Source organism: Oryctolagus cuniculus, chromosome 4 (assembly GCF_051225735.1).
Source record: "Oryctolagus cuniculus isolate XC-2025 breed Fujian yellow rabbit chromosome 4, ASM5122573v1, whole genome shotgun sequence".
NCBI classification, from domain to species: domain Eukaryota; kingdom Metazoa; phylum Chordata; class Mammalia; order Lagomorpha; family Leporidae; genus Oryctolagus; species Oryctolagus cuniculus.
This window is the reverse complement of record NC_142870.1, coordinates 78,594,117-78,600,489: the sequence shown is the minus strand read 5'-3', so window position 1 is coordinate 78,600,489 and position 6,373 is coordinate 78,594,117. Positions and strand designations below refer to the sequence as shown.

Genomic DNA, 6,373 nt, shown 5'->3' with positions numbered 1-6,373 from the left:
TCGGGTCCTAGGGTCCATCTGGGGTTTCCTGCTGTCCTGCCACACAGCCCTCTTCACAGACAGCTCACAGCATGAGAGCTCACTATTTCAAGACAAGAAGGAGAGCCTCTAGCTTCAGTCAGCCAAGGCCAAACCTGCTATCATGAAATAAGCATTGCAGTGACACTCCATCACCTTTGCCATACTCTATTGGCCACAAGCCACTCAAAGGTCCCGCCTACAATCAAGGGCTGGAGGTTATACAGCAGGGGGCAGAGATCACTGGGGCCATCCTAGAATTCTGCCCACCACATCCAGTAACAGCAAAGATGCAACATCCTAGAATCTAGCAGTTCCCCTACACACAGTAGACATGTACAAGAACGTTCATAACAGCATTGATTATGATAGCAGAAGTGTTGTTCTATAGGGGCTGGCTCTGTGGCACAGCAGGCTAAAGCCACAGCTTCCAGTGCCAGAATCTCATATGGGCACTGGTTCTAGTCCCGGCTGCTTCTCTTCCAATCCAGCTCTCTGATATGGCCTGGGAAAGCAGTGGCAAATGGCCCAAGTTCTTCGGGCCCTGCACCTGTGTGGGAGACCCGGAGGAGGCTCCTGGTTCCTGGCTCCGGATCAACTCAGCTCTGGCTGTTGTGGCCATCTGGAGAGTGAACCAACGGATGGAAGACCTCTCTCGCTCTGGCTCTACCTCTCTCTGTACCTCTGTCTTTCAAACACGTAAAATAAATCTTTAAAAAGAAGTTGTTCTATAGTTTTTAAATTCTTAAAGTACAAAAAAATGAGCTAGAGAAGCATTAGTTTATAAAACACAACATATGGGATGATAACATTTTTGCAAACAACATATAATCAATAATTATAATTTAAAATAATGATAATTCATAATTATATTATATATAATATTTTATATGACACATAATATATACGGATTATGCTTCCAACAACGTTTTGGGCCAACTCTTCCACCATGGAGAACAACCTGGGTGCAAAATCAAACATGCTAATGCGCTGAAGAGCTGCTAAAGCAGTGAGGATTTCTGGATGCAAGATGTGGAACGAGAGGAGAGCTAGGAGAGGCGAGTCTGACATTTGCCCTCACTTTTCCAAACCTGAGGTGATTGCTGATTCTAAAAACAGTGGCTGAAAAAGTGAGCAGAGCTTTCGGCTGTCTCATGGAGCTGAGAAGGCTCTGTCAAAGAGGAGGAGCCCTGATAAACACTCAAGACTTTCGGTCGGGGTGCTCTAGGACTATGTATGTCTTGGCTATGAGTAAGGGTGAACAGTCACAAAGACGGAGGTTCTGCTTTCAACAACCACCCTCAGCTCCTGATTGGGATAAGGTGAGCTGTCCTCAGCCCGGCTGCCGTCATGCATACTTGTCTCTAGCTCTGTCCCATAGACCATCCCCTCCCCAGCCACCTGGCTCAAACTCAGCCCTGGTCCTAGTAAACACACCATTGCTGGGGGAATGCTGAGGCAGCAGAGACAGATCCAGGACAACTGAGCATTGCATAACTGAGCTTCCAATTAGTGCAGTCCCCTCTCTCCCCACCCTACACCGGGAAATGTATTAATCCACCCCAGCTCTTCCACCTGGCTCCTCAGTGTGTGTTTGAAACTGGTTTGGCAAACTAGGACCTCAGTGAGACTTTTCTGTTCTGTGACCTCTGCTTGACTGGCTGCAGTCTTACTCTTCCACACACACACTCCACCCCCCGCCACAAGCCACTAATCCATTTGCTTCCTCCAAAGAAGAATTTCATCAAATTTAACAGTGAGAGTCATTTGCCCCACAATTTCCGTTTGACAGCGCTTATTGAGAATAAAGCAAGTCATTTCTTCATGATTTTTGACGTCATGCATATATTTTCAGGCAAACAGGATGGGAGAGAACTGAAGAAGGAATACCTAGAAGTTTCCTGCAAACACGCCACAAGGTAACTCTTTAAGCCCTGAGGCGCTGACAACACTTCATTCATTCCATCAGTCATTCAAGAAACACGGACTGAAATTGATACCTGCCTAGTTAGAGGGTAGACGGAGATGAGTGAGGATCGATCCGTCCTAGAAGAGATCAGTAAAGACAGGTTTGCGGACATCACTTTCTCCAACCTTTCCCAGGCTGCAAGCCTGCTCCTAGAAGCCCTCTCCTCTACCGGGAATTCCTCACCCGTTGGGCGCCAACCACTGGGGACTGCCGGTGGGCGACCGTTTGGAGACTACAACTCCCGGCAGCCACTGCAGCGGGTGGTGGAGGAGCTTGCGCAGGCGCGCGGGCCGGCCCCCGCACGCAGGCGCACTGCGAACGCCGGCTGAGCTGGGTCTCGCTGCTCGGTGCGCGGCGGCGGAGAGCGAGGCCTGGTGGGCACCGCCGAAGCGCGGACCGGCTGCTCGAGGTTGTGCGCGTGAGAGAGGCACGGCGCGCGGGCGAGCGAGTGAGCGCTTCAGCTTAGTGGCACCGGGACCGGTTGCCTAGAGCCTGGTGAGTTGGGGGCCCTGCGGCTGCGGCCCCTCCCCCTCCCGCCGGCGGATCCGGGCTGTCCTCGGCTGGACGCGGGAGAGGCCCCGGGGGCGAGGTTAGGCGCCGGCCGTGGGCTCCAGCCCGGGTGCCTGCGCCCGAACCCTGGCGGCGCGTCCGTGCGTCACGGGCCCGGCTTTCTAACGGCCGCGCGGCCGGCGGAGGGCCGAGTGGGGGTGGGGAGCGCTGGTGCGATCGCCATCGGGAACGCCGGTCGAGGCGGGGCAGCGCGGCGGTAGCGGCGGCGGCGGCGGCGGGGCTGGAAGCGGCGCCGGGGACTGCGGGACGCCGAGGCGGCGGGGCGGCGTGAGGCGAGTGCGCAGCCTGCGCCGCCGCCTGGCGCGGACGGGCGGGCGGGCCGCGGGTGGGCGCGAGCGCGGAGCGCGATGACAGGCAGGACGGGGCAGAGATGCGTGTGAAAGCCTTCCGCGGGGCCGGGCGGGCTCCGTGTGCGGAGTTCCCAAGTTGGAGCCCGGACCCGGGCCGGGGCGGGGCGGGGCCGGCGACTGCAGTTTCCCGGTGTCACCGCGGCAGGGCCGGGCCGGCTCGGCGGCCGGGGGTGTGGTAATTATAGGAATGACAGAACTCGGGCTGCGCGGCGCGTGCGAGCGGGGAGCCCGGCACTGGCGGCGGGGTCGGGCGGAGAGTGCTTCAAGTTACTTGAAAGTTTCAAAATAGTCGTCTCTGATTTTTAAGGTCTAAATTCAACAGTCGCGAAATGTTTTCGTTCCAGAGCCTGCTAGTTATTAGGTAGCTTTTCCGTTCGTGTTTCGTAAACGGCCCCTTCAAAATCTTGACTATGTAAGGGAGGCAGATAACGCGATTTTTCCATCCCTGTTGCTGCTTCAAGCCTCATTCTTGACATTATTTTCTTAACTTTTTTTTTTTGCATTTCTAATATTTTGGAAGTACTCCACAAGTTATTGTCCCACCCCCCTTATAGATTTTGAAGAGATGAAAATTTGATTTTTCAAAGGAAAGTGAGGATGAGCGCTATTGGACTTTTACTGAAATAATTTATTCTTGACACTGTTTTGTGTATGATTTTAGGATGGAGGGCGTGAGAAAGTAAAGGAGTTGATATTTATTGAACTCCTTTCTGTGTAATGTACACAATTCTTAACATTTTTATAAAGATTTTTGTGTATGGATTTGAAAGAGCTGCGGGAGGGTGCGGGGGCGAGAGAGATCTTCCATCCACACACACTGCAATGGCCAGGGCTGGGCCAGGCTGAAGCTTGGAGCCAGGATCTTCCTGGCCTCCCACGTGGGTGCTGGAGCCCAAGCACTTGGGCCATCCTACACTGCTTTTCTAGGCCATTGGCAGAGAACTGGATGGGAGGTGGAGCAGCCGGGTCCCCAAGGCAGCCAAGGCAGTGACTTTACCAGCACCACAAGGCCCACCCCATAGTAAATTTTGAGTAGCTGTTAAATTTTTTTGCTTTACAGATGAAAAGGCATTGAAGGTCAGAGAAGTTAAGTAACTTGTTTAAGAGGCAGCACTCATTGGGACTAACCTTAGAACCCAAAGTCACTGCCATTTTAAGAATTGGTTCTCTCCTTTCATAACTTCTGAGTTGTGTTTTTCGATTTAATCCATTCATTCTGTGGAGCGATTTATGTGACTGACACTAAAGATGTAGTAATGATCATGACACACTTATCTCTGACTTCATGAAATTGATAGAGTAGCAGAGAAGGCTAACAAGTAACTAATGCAGGTATTGACTACATGGCATTTTATCAGTCATTAAAATTGAGCAGATTTGTAAACCACTAAATAGCAAAGGAAGTTCAAATGGAAGCAGACAAAATAAGCCTTGAGGAAAATTAGCCTGTAGGAAAACAAAGCATACATTTAGAGAAACTTAGAGTAAACTAAATGACAGAAATAAACACATCGCCTGAAGTCAGTACGACATTGTGTTATTTTCTAAAGTGGTCCTCATAGCGTTTTTTCACAGAAGCATGATTTAATATTCCGTTCTTTGACTTTATCTAGAGTTAATATGTGAATGCTTCCAAAGATTTCATGAAAAGATGGAATTAAAAGATTGATTTTACAAAAAGAGTTTGAGGGGTGAGCATTGTGGCACATCAGGTTAAGCTGCTCCTTGGAACACCTGCATCTCATGTTGGAGTGCTGGTTTGAGTATCCGCTGCCATGTTTCCTGATAGTGCATCCTGGGAAGCGGTGGATGGTAGCTGAAGTGTTGAGATCTTTCACCATTGTAGGAGACCAGAATGGAGTTCCTGGTTCTTGGCTTCAGCCTGGCCTAGCCCTGGCAGTTGGCGGAGTGAACCAGTGTGTGGAAGATCTCTCTGTTTCTTCCTCTCTCTGTCACTCTGCCTTTCAAGTAGATGAAGGTGAATAACTAAACATTAAATTTCTTTGAAATACATTCATAGTTTTTTCTTTGATAAGCACTTTCCATGGGCATTTTGAAGATCCCTCCCAAAAGGGACCATGAAAAAAAATACCACCATCCAAGACACTTTCTTATTTATTGTTCTCTATAAAATACAAACCTTAGAGACATTCTTCTTAAGACCCCGGTACTCGCTAGACTTGTTTGTTTTTTAAACAAATAATTGCCTTTTGTTAGATCATTTTTGTTAAGCCATCCCGTTTCTCTTTACACTTTGACTGTCAGGAGGCTCAGAGTTCTGTTCAAGTTTTGTGATTTTCCTGAACTGTGTTATGAATCACTTTTACTAGGTAGTCTGGATTTGTTCTTATTTTCTGGACTATTTTTTCCTTTTCTGTTGCTCTGTTTTGTTGTTGTTTTCTGTTGCTCTCAATTATTTTTTCCTTGTACTTTTCCCCTTAATTTTGAGAATAGGATTTTCTTATTCTTTCCTTTCCAGTGTTTTAGCACAGTGTTTGTTGAGTTAGTGATGAAAGTCTTTTTTTTTTTTTTTTTTTTAGTGATGAAAGTCTTAATGATTTATGATATCTGGCTTTTAATTCTTCCAGATTGTATGAGTGCTGTATATAAAATCATTTAAGACCTTTGATTGGCCATGGAAATAAAGATGAGTGAGCTGGTAATAAAGATAATCCAGTTATTCTCTTTTTTTTGTATTATCTTTGTACTTGATGGGTTTTACAAATTTAGCTGTAATAATAGAAGAAAACATTGGGAATGGTAAACAGTTCAATTAGTGGATTTGGGCTGATTTCTCCATTCTCTTGCTGCAGTAAGCAGGAAGAGGCCCCAGGCCAGCTGAAGGATCAGATAGGTTCTGCATTAGAAAGTTTTGAGATTGTGCATCGCGTGAAGACAGGTGAAGACAGATGGGATGTGCAGTTTTGTTGTTTAAAGATGTTACAACCCTATGGAGCAGACTTGAAAAAAATGATTGCCCTAGTTTAATTGGGACAGTTCTTGAGAGCAGGCAGTAATCCAGAATGTGAATAATAGGGATAATCTCCTTCATATAACAAGAATAATGCTGCCTTTCCTATACAAAGATTAGTCTGCTTACTCATCATGATTGATTTTCCAATGTGAGAAGGGATATGTGCTGAGTTGTGTATGAGTTTCTACTCTGTGACCAACAAGGCAGCACGAGGTCAGAATGGGGGTTTGTGGCTAGGGAACAAAGACCAGCAGAGAAGTACTAACATCTATTGATGGACCAGGCTCTACGGTCAGATGCTTTCACTTAATTATCCTTGCAAAACCACTCTGAGGAGGCAGTTACCTGTACAAGATTGGTATGTAACTTGCCCTACTTCCTGGAGTAAGTGGTAGAGCCTGGATTCAAGTCTAGGGCTGTTTGTTCACATTAATCATTAAAGCTTGGTTTTACTAGCAGTTCAGTCTCTCTGGTAGAACAAACTGCACATAG

The 6,373-nt window shown here is 47.7% G+C and overlaps 1 protein-coding gene across 1 annotated transcript in view; it reads left to right on the top strand.

The window, feature by feature from the left end:
- The first annotated feature begins 2,249 nt into the window (after window positions 1-2,249).
- The window catches only part of KPNA1 (karyopherin subunit alpha 1), a 76,316-nt gene continuing 72,192 nt past the window's right edge, over window positions 2,250-6,373 (top strand). The window contains exon 1 of the mRNA XM_008266841.5: window positions 2,250-2,482. The gene's annotated coding sequence lies outside the window, so the exon portion shown is untranslated. The remainder of the gene's footprint in view (window positions 2,483-6,373) is intronic.